At 48.4% G+C, this 14,232-nt stretch overlaps 1 protein-coding gene and 1 long non-coding RNA gene across 4 annotated transcripts in view; one reads left to right on the top strand and one right to left on the bottom strand.

The window, feature by feature from the left end:
* LIPC (lipase C, hepatic type) overlaps positions 1-14,232 on the bottom strand; it is a 133,432-nt gene that overhangs the window by 76,876 nt on the left and 42,324 nt on the right. The gene's annotated exons all lie outside the window — the stretch shown is intronic.
* Positions 1-14,232, top strand: part of LOC118545028 (uncharacterized) — a 55,492-nt gene that overhangs the window by 19,685 nt on the left and 21,575 nt on the right. Inside the window, exon 2 of one of the 3 annotated variants that reach the window (XR_013450460.1) lies at positions 13,276-13,359. The exons of the other annotated variants lie outside the window; for them this stretch is intronic. This is a non-coding gene — a long non-coding RNA (uncharacterized LOC118545028). The remainder of the gene's footprint in view (positions 1-13,275; positions 13,360-14,232) is intronic. 3 annotated transcript variants of the gene reach the window in all.

Below are 14,232 nucleotides of genomic sequence, written 5' to 3' on the forward strand. Positions count from 1 at the left end.
GTCCACCTGCAACCATGTGCCAGGCAGTGCTCCCAGCACCACGGAGCTCCCCCGGGGATCCCCAGCCGTCTTGCATGACAGCCTGTGGTTAGTACCAGGAGGAGGGGGAGGGGCGGTGCTGGGCGCCCCTGGTCAGGCAATGGCAAGTGCCCACCAGGGCCTGAATCCGATGCTTGTCCCTAGAGTGGTGCCCCTCACTGAACAACAGGGTGGGACTGTGGAGTTGTTGCTGCCTGATCCCCGGCTACAACCCTGTAACTGGTATTTAGCAGAGACATTGCTTGGGAATCCATCAGGACTTTGCTCTCAGGTGTAGGGGGGTCGGGGGGAGAGGGACAGATTAAACTAACCTCACACCTCTTACGTTCCAGGTGGTGTGCCAGGCACTTCACGTTCATGTTGTCTCTTAAACCTCACAACAGAGGTAATAGCGTAACTATTCCCACTTTACAGGCCAGGAAACTGAGGAATAAAGTGACTTGCCCGAATGACACAGCTAGTAAGCAGTAGAGTTAGGATGAGACCCTGTGCCTGGCTCAGACCCATACCCTTGACCATCTCCGGCATTGCCTTGCTACACTAAGCCTCTGTTATTTCTCCCTTGAGTTTGGGGAGTGGGGAGCCCTCTCATTTCTTGAAATGCCAGCTTCTGAGCTGCGGCTTCAAGGTTTTCCTGGGCTCTTGGGGCAGGGTTGTGTAGACAGGGTGTGTGCCCTCTTGAGGCTATGGCTGTCAGGAGCTAAGGACTGGGTCGCCTACCCTTCGGACAGGGCTCCTTTGACCTGTTCTTAAAGGGTGCTTTTGTTTCTTCACTTGCAGATTTTAGGGGATAAATCTGAGAATGACTTCGAGGCTGCAGTCTAGAAATCCAACCCCCCCCCCCCCCCCCCCCCCCCCCCCCGTGAACTCCTTTCCATCCAGCCGGGAGCCCTCTTTTCTTCGCAGGTGAGATGCAGGCAGGCTTCCACCTGGGTGTAATTAGACTCCTCTACGCTCCCTGGCTCCGGGCTCTCCGGGCTCTCGAGACCTGAAGGTTTTGCAAGTGCTTCTCCCCTCCCTAATACCTGGTTGGCTGTCATTCATCAGAGCCTCACGCCACCAGGGAACACCTCTCCTTGCTCGGCCCCTGCTCCCTGGTTGCTTTGGAGACAAATCAGGGCTCCACCCACTCCTGGACCTGGGTTCCGAGAGCCAGAGATGATGGGAGAAACTCTGTCTCCGGACTTCACTGTGGCGTTTTAATTTCTATTCATTGGGAGAGTGGCAGATTAGAGGTTGTGAAACTATCAGAAAAAAACAGCTTCTAAAAATACCAGTGTTGCTAGCGCGATGGGCCTGGTTTGGAAAGAGGGCGTCTTGCATTTCCCGCCCCCCCCCCCCCCCCCCCGCAGGTGAGAAGACAACAGGGTAATTATCCAATGAGCAGTGCTGGCTGGTGGAGGGGCAGTGGTGCCGGGTGCTCGTGGTGCCTATCCGCCCGCTCCACGACAAAGGGGCATGCTAGAGCCCTGTAAATAATAGTTCCAGATTAGCTGGAAGGGGGGATGCTGTTTCAGAAAGTGAACAGCTTCAGCATTCTCTATGTCTTTCCTGGCAGAAACTCCAGTTGTCTTCGTGGGGCTGGCCTGGCAGTGAGGTCACCGGGCTAGAAGTTGTGAGGTGGCCTCATTGTCGCTGGTGCCTGTGCCCATCTCCTCCAGACCCCTCTCCCCCACAGCGGTCCTGTGTGTCCCCCCGGGCCTGCCACCTTCCTAACCCCACCCATACTTCAGTCCTGACCCCATCACTCATCTGGGTGTCTAGCAAGTTTCCCTAAACTCTCTCTGGCCCAGTTGCCCAGTTTTTAAACTGTATTGAATAATAATCCCTATCTTGCATTCACTGGGGGTTTAAAAAAATAAGAATGAAGTATTACAAAGGGCCTGGAGCATGACAAGGTCCCAATGCATCTAATTTTTCTTTATAATATAAGCAGGTAGGTCACAGGAAGCACAGCTCTTTAAGAGGGTGCTTCAATGAAGCACAAATAGTTGAATTTCAGGCCTTGGGGAAGATATTTTTGGACTGGTGAAACTTTCTGGAGCCATTCAAATTCTATGGAGATGTCCATCTCTTCGGCTTATTTGTAGGGTCAGCTCTGTATTATCATGAAGTGGAAGAAGGCAAGAGAGATCACAGGTATTGCTTTTACAGTTTATAATGCTCTTTCAGATGCACACTCAGCATTATCAAGTAGCTATCAAGGCCGCAATTTGCAGATGACGAAACCAGAGGTCAAGATTAAGTCCCTTTTTCAAGTTGTAGGTCTGGACTCCCCAAATCCTGGTTTCTGCCCCCCAGTAAGATGTACTAAGGAAATCCATCCCTAGGTTGTCAGAAGATGCCGGGGTATGGCCCATATTAGAGGGGGTCCCGGGTATTGCCAAAAGGAAGTATGAGGGGGAAGAGGTTTGCTCATCTGTAGAATTATTTTACTATAAGACTGGATAATGAGAGGTCAAAAAATCCCAGGATTTCTTCTGTCCTGGAAACTTCTCCCTCTCCCCAGACCTGGTCCCTTTGTCCTAAAGGCCCCAAGCCTGGGCTTTACTCTTCCGACATATTTCAGAGGATGGGGCAGGTCAGAGAGGCAGCTCCCGAAGCTTCCAGGAAGAGATGGGAAGGAAATGGAGCTTGGGATTGTTTTCCTTCCAAGATGCCTACCTCTGAAAGCAAGGCATTCCTACAGGTTGCTAAGACAGAATGGATACGACAGTCACTATTCCAAGCACCCAGCACTGTGCCCAATGAATAAATAGCTGTTGGATGAGTGGCATAGATAAGGAAACTGAGGCATTTGGTGGCCAACCGGAGCGTGGGCCCTGGTCTCAGAGAACCACCCAATTCCTGGCTGGAGTTGGGCTTAGGGATTGAGTAAGCCCACTTCCTTACTTTACTGATGAGGAAACTGAGGCCCAGAATTGTGGAGCCCCATAGCTTCTCGGGGGCAGAGCTTGGTTTTCCTGACCTCCGGCCTCCCGGCCACGCGCTCACAGTGTCGCCGACAGCAGGGTTTTCTGATGTAGCCATCACAAGCTTACCTCAAAGCCCACAAATACTTCAGCTGAATTTCCTTAAAATAACTGTTGTGATCAACTTAATGTGCTAGAGGTACCGGGGGGTGGGGGGTGTAGGGGAAAGAAAATCCTGTTAAACGTGCTAATTGCTGAGAAAACTGCTTCTGAATGATGGTATGTGCTCTGGAAATGTGTACTGATTAGTCCGCCCGTTTGGGCTGCACTGTTTCTAGAGCAAGAACCATCAGGTAGGGGATAACGCGACTGATAACCGAGAAACAAAAATGCAGTCAGTTTTAAGTGACAAATCCTCTGGAAGCTATTTACTAAGGGACTATCTGGAGATGCCCAGATTGAGACTATATAGTTTTCTCATTTTTAGAAGTTCTAAGTGCCCAATAAAAGCAATGCTGTTCCCACCGCTAAGGAACAATGGCTAGTGTTTATCGAGTACTTACTATGTCCCAGGCACTCTGTTAAGCGTTGCGCATGCATCATCTTTACTCCTCATGACAAACCTAGCAAGTAGAGATAATACCTGTAGCCCCGTTGACATGAGAGCAAACTGAGTTTCTGCAAGGTTAAATCATTTACCTGCTTAAGATCTACATTACTAAGCAGCCCAGCTGGGACTTGGACCCGGGGGTATTCGACTGGAAGACCCCGAGTCTCATTCACGAGGGTTCTACAGTCAGCCTGTTATGTGTAGTCAGAACTGCCCTTGAAACTCTCGTAATCACTCATACGGGATGGAATTCAGCCAATACAGGCATACCTCATGCAGGAGATACTGTGGGTTGGTTCCCGACCACCACGATAAAGCGAATATCACCATAAAGTGAGTCAAACGCATTTTTTTGTTGCCCAGTGCAAATAAAAGTTACGTTTATATTATACTGTGGTCTGTTAAGCTTGATAGAATTAGGTCTAAAAAGTACATACTTTCATTAAAAATACTTTATTGCTAAAAAATGCTAACCATCGTCTGAGCCTTCAGCAAGTCATAATCGCTGACCATAGGTCACCATAACAAATATGATAATAATGAAAAATTTGAAATATTGCTAGAATTACCAAAATGCGACACAGAGGCCCAAAGTGAGCAAATGCTGTTGGAAAGATGGTGCCGACAGATTCGTTCGATGCAGGGTTGCCACAAACCTTTAGTTCGTAAAAAAACACACTATCTGCCGAGTACAATAAAGCAAAGCGTAATAAAACAGGGTATGCCTGTGTTTTTCCCAGTGGATCATCAGATGAAGGCCAGGTTGAATGAAAAATAAGTGTCTTTGTATGCTAGAATCATACTCAGGGCAACGAGATGCTCATGCAATGTGGGGCACTCAGGAGGAAAGTGCGCCCCACCTTCCACCTCACACCCACGGCGGGCTCGTGCTCACCAAGTGGCCTGGTGAGTGGAACCATCCCTGTGCTTATGATTATTATTGTTCTTTCTCTCCTGTACTAGCTCACTGTCTGGTTGTTTGCTTGCCAAACACCTGTCCTTGAATTCTTTCAAGTTCAATGCATCTAGGAAGGGATTCCACCGCGTTATCCCCCAAGCTTCCAGCTGGTAAATGACACAAACAAACACCAAGCAAAACAAGTTCTTTGGCTCTCACGGGCCAGTATTCAATCTTCTGCAGGCCACACATTTTGCTCGTGTCCTTTTTTTTTTTCTCCAAAGATTTTATTTTTATTTGACAGAGAGAGACACAGCGAGAGAGGGAACACAAGCAGGGGGAGTGGGAGAGGGAGAAGCAGGCTTCCCACGGAGCAGGGCGCCCGACGCAGGGCCCGATCCCAGGACCCTGGGATCATGACCTGAGCTGAAGGCAGACGCTTAACTGACTGAGCCACCCGGGCGCCTCATGCTCGTGTCCTTCTTAGTGAGGTGCCCTCTGACTGCTGGGTGGTGGGAGCAATCCTGTACCCCGTGCACTCGGGGTCTGTGCTCACATCATCCACTCATCCCACCAGCACTGAGTGCACGCAATGCCCAGACCTCCAGGGTACGGGGGATCTCAAGGAGGCATAGCTCCTGGAGAGGGGGGACACAGGAGAGAACCAACGAGTACAAGACAGCTGGACACTTGGGCTTGCAGCAAGTGGAGGCAAGGCAGGCATCTCACTAGGGCAACCGGCTGTCCTGGTTTACACGGGACTGCCTGATGTAGCCCCAGAAGTCCCACAAACCAGGAGATTCCTCAGTCCAGGCAAACTGGGACGGCGGGTCACCCTCACCCAGCCGAAGGAGACGAGGAAGGGACACTCCAGGCGAGACCGATCCAATGTTTAGCACCTCTCTGGGCACATTAAAGAGAGAGAGGGAGAGAGGGGAGGGGGAGCCGGGCCGAGGGACAGACACCCGAAGGGACAGTGGTGCAAGAGAGCAGCATGGTTAGAGTGGAGGGTGTGTGTCAAAGAGTGGTCCGGGAAGAAGCTGGGGGTTGTCTTTTCACTGGAACCTACTTCTAGGAAGCACAGAGACACCCTGGCTGCCTGATGCTCGGGAGGTGCTTCCTGGGACAAATTCTGGAGACACAGAGAGAAGCGTGCTATATGGGGCACACCCGCTTTGGGTCTGGCAGTCCTCAGCCACACTTCTTGCCGAGCCCCCCCCCCGCCAGCCCCCCACAGCATGGGCTGCAGAGCTTCTCACTGCTCCTTGTCACGGCTCTCTTCTGCATGGGGAGTAACCTCAATGCCTCTGAGGAGAAGGGGCCCAGGCCACACTCACTCTTCAAACCTCAGTGTCACTGGGAAGGAGGCATTGGGCCACCTGGAAGGCTGGCCGACTCTGGACCTTCCCTGATCCTCAGTAATGTGTCAGCAGGGATGGCAAGAGCTCCCTTGTGGGGAGGTTGTGAGGCCCAAACACGAGCATGTCTGCCCGAGTGCCCGGTCCAGTGCCCAGCACGCAATGTGTGCACGGAGGAGTGACGTCCAAGCCGAATCTCTGAGGAGGACCTCACAGGTGGAGGAGGGCAAGGACACTCAAAGGACCGAAGGCACGGAGCCCTGAAGGAGCCTGTGAGCCAGAGGAGTGGTGAATGGCGCGGGGGGCTCACCCTGCCAGCCTGCCCCACCTCCAGTGCTCCCGGACACCGTGGATGCCCAGAATCTTTAGAGCTGTCACTGACCCCTGCCTCCCCTCACCCTCATGAGTAGTCACCATCTCCTGTTAATGCTACCTCCTAAGTCTCTCTTGAATCCCCTTTTATCGGTCCCCACCCTCCAAGGGACCGTCAGCTCTCTCCCAGCTGCTGCCTCCCCACAGGTCCCTTCTTCCACTCTGGCCCCTTCCAGTCCATTCCATGCACTGGCAGCCGGTGTCATCACTGTGGAGAACGCAGAGCTGACACTGTCATCCCCCTACTAACACCCTTTGCTAGATACCTGTTGTTCTTGGGGGAAGCCAGCCACAAGACCACCCTGGGTGCTGAATCTTATGGTCTAGGACCACTTTTCAGCTGCCCCTTGAGCTACGTTCCTCCTCTGTCTCCACCCTCCTGCCACGGTGGCTTTGCTCAGTTCCTAGAACACAGCTCACTTTTTTTCCACTGAGAACCCTGACTTGCAACCCACTTCCTTCCCATTGGCCCAGTTAACTCCTAGTCATCATTTAGGTTTTCATGTAAATGCCACTTCCTCACCGTGTCCTGTAGCATTCTCAGAGTGTTTCATCTGTGGCGGGTTTTATTTAAGCACCTTTGAATTTGGGGGAGAAGGCGTTTTGAGAGGCAGCGTACCCAATGGTAGGAGCATGAACTTGGGAGCCAGGGTGCCTGGGCTCAGAACATGGTGCTGACACTGGCTGTGGGGCCTGGGCAAGCTAGTTACCCACATGGTGCCTCAGTTTCCCCATCAGTGCAAAGGGATAATGATAGTCTCCATCTTGTGAGTTGTTGTGAAGATTAAATAAGTTAATATTGCTAATGCCCTGCAGAGCACCATGTCCAGTCCATAGTAAGTGCTCTACCAGCATTTGTTACATAGATAAAAGAATTGCCTCTGAGCATTTTGCTCACACCCCAGGCATGGCATCTAGGACACACCTTTAGTCAGATGTGCTCATCCCCCCTTCCTCTCAATCATAAAGTCCTTCTGAAGGCAGGGAATATGGCTTAGGCATCTCTCTGCATGCTGGTGCTCAGGAAAGTGCCCAGCGCACAGGGAATTATTGACAAATAGAGTTGGAAAGGAATAATGTAATGAAGAAGGCTTGAGATGTCAAGGATAGAAGAGAATACTAAAGGCAGACCTGCACGCTTAACTCTACTCATACCCATTAGAACAACAGGCCAACAGACAGGATCAGAGGAGATAATTCTCCCAGGTTTTAGTGGCCTGCCCTCTTGGGTAGACTCAACACCACTGGTGGATTCCCCCCAAGTTTCCATAGAAATTTTCTCAAATAGCTCGGGCCTCAAGAAGAGAGTCCACGTTGGACATAAATTTAAAAACAGATAATAAAAATTTGAGGAGTGATCTGGGATGGCTGGGAAAGTCACTTTAAAAATCCCCTTTTTAAGTATGGAGGGAATTAAGATATTTGATTAATAGATAAATCTCCCGGAGAAGAAATTAGAAAATACTCAGTTTTCTTGCTTCAATAGCACTTTTCACAGAGCTATTAAATTACCAATACTAAGTAGGAAAAAAAAGAGTACTCATTAAAAAAAATTGATTTAGGACAACTTGCTAAGAAATATTTTTACTCAATGAGCATGGTATCATTGGAGGTCGCTGGGCCCTTTAACTCCCCAAATTTACTTAAAAAATAGATGGAGAGCCATCTTTCTACTTTTTATCTGTGGTTTATTTTGGGGAATGGCGTCTGTATGCTGAGTGGTGATGTGGCAATGAGAGAGACTTGGTGAAGGGACACAGGAGACCCCTTTCTATCCTGACAACAAGGTCCCCTCCTACCCCACCCACGGCTCTAGGGATGCGCATGCGTGCGTTCCTGGGAAGCTTCTGCCAGGTGCAAAATCTCCTCTCTTCAGGATCGTGGGTGTGATTCTAAATCACAGCGCAGGGTGTCAGTTGTTGTTTGCCAAATGTCAGAACAGAGCCTCCTGGAGTTGGACTGTGTCTTAGAAAAGCTCCCCTCAATGGCCACTTTACCGGTCGGTAAAACTTTTGTAACCCGTGGTCGCATCTTAATCTTGAGTAAACTGACAGAGGGAGGATTGTATCTGATACTCTGCATAGTTCATATGATTTGCATGTCATTTCAGGAATGATAAAAGTGAATTAAAGATAATGTAAAATATTGATTCCCTTCTTGAAGAATTTAGTTATTTGGTTGGTTACCTTTGAAGAATATAGGAAATACTTGTTCTATACCCACATCGTTTTGTTCTATGCCCACATCACTAGGGAGACCATAGTTTAGGCTGGAAATCACACTATTGCTCAGAGACACACCCAGCTACCCTCTCACTGAGTAAAGAGCTCCCCTAACGCATCCCTGATGGGAGGTTGTAAGGCTGGCCAGGTCTGAGAAATCATGCAAGCGATCTGTGCAAGGCTCTGGATGAGAGTTAATTGCTCCAGGAGGCCCAGTTAGCGGTAGAGTCAGGCCTCAAACATAGATTTCCTGACTTCTAATCCTGAGCCCTTGCAAAAGTCCCCAAACCCAGGGCCAGGGACTGGTATTGATCTTTCGGATAATACCACACCACAAAGTTTTTCGGCTTGCTGTGGATGTTTGCCACGAATGTTGCCTCGGAAACATGGGATGTCCCCATCAGTGGGTTGGACGGGACATTCCAGGGGTCTTGTGGTCTCCTGTTGTCTCCAGGAACACTGCTCAGGGTGGATGGGCCCAGGCAAGGAGGGGAGCAGTGCCCAGAGCTTGAGTGGCCACAACGGCCCCACGTGACTGCTTAGTGACCTTCCTTCTTTTTATGAACTGTTTCTACCTACACGACCTAAGAGGTATATATGTATTACTTGCCATTTTACAGATGAAACAATGAGGCCCAGAGAAATTCGGTAATTTACTGAAGACTCAGGTCGGCCTGACTTCCAAGCCTGAGGAAGCTCTTCTCATGACTCCATGCAAGTAGACAACTCTGTCCAAAAGTTGACTTGACTGTCTGGAGAAGAGAGGGTTGGAGAGCTGGAGAGGGAAGATGAGGCAGTTGGAAGCTTTTCTCCAGCTCACTTTATTAAGATTATTTTTAAAGATTATTTTTAAAGCGTGGGCTCCCTTTAAAAGGAAGGGTCCCTACTAGATGCCTCTGGGGTGGAAACCGGGAGACTGGGGGCTGGGCTGGGAGGGAGACTTTTTAGCATACACTATGTGGCACCTTTTATAATTTTGTACATGCACATGAATGACCTTATAAAAATAAATAAAATTTAAATGTAAAAAAGAAGAGAAAGATACTGTAGGCATTTGCTAATAAATTTAGTCTGCAACAAATGGGAATACAGAACATCATGACAAGTGTCCTCCTACTTCTGACCCCCAGGCCCTCCTGCCATCCTCCTTCCCCCAGTCAGCCACTGCTATTGTTCTAGAGACACTTATAAGCACACATGTGCATGTGTCCTCTTTTACATAAGCTGGATTAGGCCATACGGACTGGGTGGCATTTTGTTTTTTCACTTAAATCTTGGAGGCCATGTACTGAGATTTGTTTATCCAGGTCCCTGTTAATAGACATTTACATTGTTTCCAGTCTTTTGCTAATCCAAAGTGAATTTTCTTTCTTTCTTTTTTTTTTTTAAAGATTTTATTTATTTATTTGAGAGAGAGAGAGAGAGTGAGCGCAGGGGGAGGGGTAGAGGGAGAAAGAGAATCTCAAGCAGGCTCCATGCTGAGTGCCGAGCCCAACATGGGGCTTGATCCCACAACTCTGAGATCATGACCTGAGCTGAAATCAAGAGTCGGCTGCTTAAACAACTGAGCCACTCACTTAGGGACCCTTCCCTCAGAGGGAATATTCTTAATATGTCTTTCTATACCATGTGCAGGTCAATCTGTAAGATAAACATTGAGAAGTGCAATTGCTGGCTCAAAAGATATTGTGTGTCTTTAATTTTTAAAAATTGTTGGTGTGGTTTAACTTTGAGACATACTGCCAGGCTGTCCCCCCGAAGAGGTCACACAATCGCCCTTCTGCCACAGGAATGAGGGTGTTGGTTCCTTACAAGTGGGAAGCATTTTTGCAAAGTGGAGCAAACTTTTCTTCTATAGAAGAGAGGTCTGTAGAGACACAGTGCATTCAATTGAGAGCTGTAAGGATTGATGGTGTGGCCTCTCGAGGGCAGGGGCAGGACCCTAGAAATCACGGGCATTTGTCCCTCTCCCTGGGGACTGGGCTTTCCCCCTCCACGAGCCAATCTATGGATATTTATGGAGCATCTGTTGTATGTCATGCACTTTACCAAGAGCTGTAGGGATCATCAAGGAATCAAAGACTCTGGACCTGCTCTCAAGAAGCTTGTAATCTAACTGGGCAGCTAACAAATCCCTTATGAGAAGAGAAGCAATGATACAAGGCCAGGAGCCAATGTTCTAAGTGAGGCTTATGGACAACAAATGTCTTAGGAGTTTGGGCGAGTCAGATCACGTCTAGCTGGTATGCTCTTGGGAACACTGCTCAGAGAGAGCAGAATTTGATGCTAGCCTTGAAGAATCAGTAAGATTTTTCTGGGCCAAGAGGAAGAAGGTGGGTGTTAGAGGTGAGGGATGGATTTTTAATTTCTAAGCAGTCATTAGTTTGTGCTGAACACTTGGCCAGATAGAGTGCAAGACACACAGTCATTCATTTGCTCAAGCAGTACATGCTGCCTGCCTACTGTAGGCCGTGCAATGCCCTAGGAGTCCAGAGAACTTAGATTCTTGGCACTTTCATATTCGTATGCCTCATTTTACAGACAAGCAAACTGAGGCTCTGGGGCTGTTAAATAACTAGCCCCAAGTCACCGGGCTAGTGCGTGGCCAAGCTGGGGGTTCAATGTCGGTGTTCTGATCCTCACTGTGGTGCTTTCCCTTGCTAACTGCTGCAGAGCCAAAGTACAGAAGGAGAAATACACAAGACGCGTTTGCTAGACAAAATATAGGTCAGTCTATGAAAGACAAATCGGGCACCAGACCTGAGGTCTATTCAAGCCGTCCAAACTGCATACCCTTGTAACAAAACAATTCTGTAAGAAAAGATGACATTTCTGTGGCCCAAAATTTCACGCCTATGCAAGTGGTATTTATTTTTCCCTGTAAATTACAATCTGCATTGACATTATTAAGGAAATCACATGGACCCAGCAGAAAATGAAGAATCCAACTGATTATTTTTATTGCTATAGAAGTCCTTTGTAGGCAGGCTGGGAAGAGACCCAATTTCATTTGCTTGTAATATTGCAAATGCCGCTAATTGCCTGTCTTTGGTAAAAGATAGAGACAAAGGAACTATCAAAGGTATTTATTAGAATTTCTGTTTGGACAAATTAGCTTTGCATTTCAGTGGCCTTCATCTTGGTGCAGAACCCCAAAACTCCATGCGTTACTAAATGATAGTCCCGACATCACCTTTCCTACTGTTTATATAGTTGTTTGTAGCAATGTCTGTAAAGTACTATTGAATTGACTATTTTCAGACGGATTTTTTTTTTTCCTGTAGAGGTTGAACTATCAGTCTATTGCCATTCAATTCAATTTAGTAGTTATGACAGTTGGAATAACTACATTGCATCTTAATATGTGTGTCTCATGCATAAATTACATTGTTTGCCCAGCAGTAATGAGCAGAGAAGCCGCCAGGAGACTGAAAATCAGTGCTCAGTAGAGAACTGGGTCTTGTAGGTTGGAAAATGTCCATTGAACATTTGAGAGCCCATTGAACTTCAACTCTGGGGCCATCAGAATGTGGGCCACGTGGTTGGTACTTAATGGATCTTTATTGACAGGACAACCCATTAATGCTTACAAAAATTGGCCTACCTCTCTAGTCTGATGTACATTTTCTCATTCATTCATCCATTCATTCATTTCTGAGAGCTCAGTATTCTTGGAGGTGTGAAGAATTATTCAATTTGTCCATTGAATTACAACTCCCAAAGTTACAAAACCAGTTCACAGAACTTCTAGTAGAGCAAGGTAGGAGGTGGTCTGTGGCATGAAACAACACCCCTGGGAGAGATGGTGTGTCATAGGCTTAGACCCAGACTCTGAGTTCAATTCTTGTCTCCTATGCTTACCAACTGTATGACCTTGGGCAGTTTGCATTACCTCCCTAAGTCCTAGATTTCTCATCTTTGAGATGGGGAGAAATCACAGTGATACCTACATGGTAGGGTTCTGAGAGGAGTCAGTGAAAGACAGCTTGTAAAGTGCCTAGCACTCAGCTCAAGAAATGCAAGCTATAATAATAATAATTACTATTCTTGGAATTGAGTTATTACTTCTGGCTTGGAGGCAAGGCAGGTGGTGGTGGCTTTGGTGTGGGTCAAGCGTGGGTATGCCGAACTGTGGGGGGGGAGGTGGGCCTTTTGGGGGCAGGAGCTGAAAGCTAGAGCCTCGGAAGGTGGGTGTGGGGTGGTTAGACGTCCCTCTGACGGGAGCCGAGGGAGAGGAGAGAGGGCTGGAGAGGTGGGTGGACCAGACCATGGAGGGACTTGTAGACCCCTGCAGACTGGCACGTGGTTAAAATTTTCTCCAAGAATCAGGCTGGTCCTCAGAGGTCAAGGAGAAGTGACCTGGTAAAAATCAGTTGCTTGAGGCCTGGCTCCCCTGGAGATCAAGTATTTTATCCTAAAAATGAAATTCAGTTACTGCTCAGTCAGGCAGTTTCTCAAATTAAAGCAAGCAGAAAACAGGGGCATTTTCTAGATTCTACATTATCCGGCTCTGAAACTCTGTGTGCGCTCCAGCAGGGGCAGGCGGGGCGAAGGGACACATATCTTCTACAGGCTGAAAGGGAGAAACATTATCAACGATTTTGGAACCCTTTTATTTTCCTCTGTGTGGGTTTTGTGCCCTTTACGATAACAAGGTGAATATTGTCCCCCCCCCACCCAAATTACTAAACTTCAAAGTGCTTTGGCCCACATAATGTCTCCTGACCTTTGGCCAGTTCCAGTCTGTCCCCAGGAGCCGAGCCTGTGGTGGGTGAGCCACCAGGGCGTTTTCTGGAAAGCAGGGGCCCCGCCCTTGAACCATGGCCATCTCACCCCTGCTTCCTTCTTTCACTTCTTTCTGCAGCTCATGGAGCCTCAGAAGCACCTTACCTCTCTGGCCAAAGAGATACCTTGGCAGAGAATATCAAGGCACATTCTGTTTAAAAAGGTAGGAGATGAGAAGAACCATGAGAGACGATGGACTCTGAAAAACAAACTGAGGGTTCTAGAGGGGAGGGGGGTGGGAGGATGGGTTAGCCTGGTGATGGGTATTGAGGAGGGCACGTTCTGCATGGGCACTGGGTGTTATGCACAAACAATGAATCATGGAACACTATATCTAAAACTAATGATGTAATGTACGGGGATTAACATAACAATAAAAAAATTAAAAAAAAAAAGTAGGAGATGGGGGCGCCTGGGTGGCTCAGTGGTTAAGCGTCTGCCTTTGGCTCAGGTCATGATCCCAGGGTCCTGGGATCGAGCCCCGCATCAGGCTCCCTGCTCAGCGGGGAGCCTGCTTCTCCCTCTCCCACTCCCCCTGCCTGTGTTCCCTCTCTCGCTGTCTGTCAAAAAATAAATAAAATCTTAAAAAAAAAAAAAAAGGTAGGAGATGGCAATACCCTTTTCCTGCCTGGAAGAAGCTCTACAGACCACTGGCTGGCTTCATCCTCCAAAGCCTGCGGACTACAGTTGAAGGGAAAATATTTTTAAAAAGGAAACGTGAAGAAGCTTGCAGGGGAAGACCCCACTCAGAGCTCAGCACACACTGACCGATGGGCACCGTCCTGACACGCTGCTGTCATTTGAATGGTGTGGATTGAGCCGGAACAAACCGGATTGCTGTTGGGGTGCAGAAGAACCCAGGCATAGTGCAATCCAGCAGAAATGGGGAGAGAGAGCCTATGGAGCTCAAGGCCATTCCTCTGAGCTCACTGCTACCAGGCAGCAAGCGGAGAACATTTTACAGCCCCCATGGCTGCCCCCACCATCCATTTAATGTGACCACAGCCCTCTGGGAAGGAGTCCTCAGCCTTGTTTC

Source organism: Halichoerus grypus, chromosome 8 (genome assembly GCF_964656455.1).
Source record: "Halichoerus grypus chromosome 8, mHalGry1.hap1.1, whole genome shotgun sequence".
Classification (NCBI taxonomy): domain Eukaryota; kingdom Metazoa; phylum Chordata; class Mammalia; order Carnivora; family Phocidae; genus Halichoerus; species Halichoerus grypus.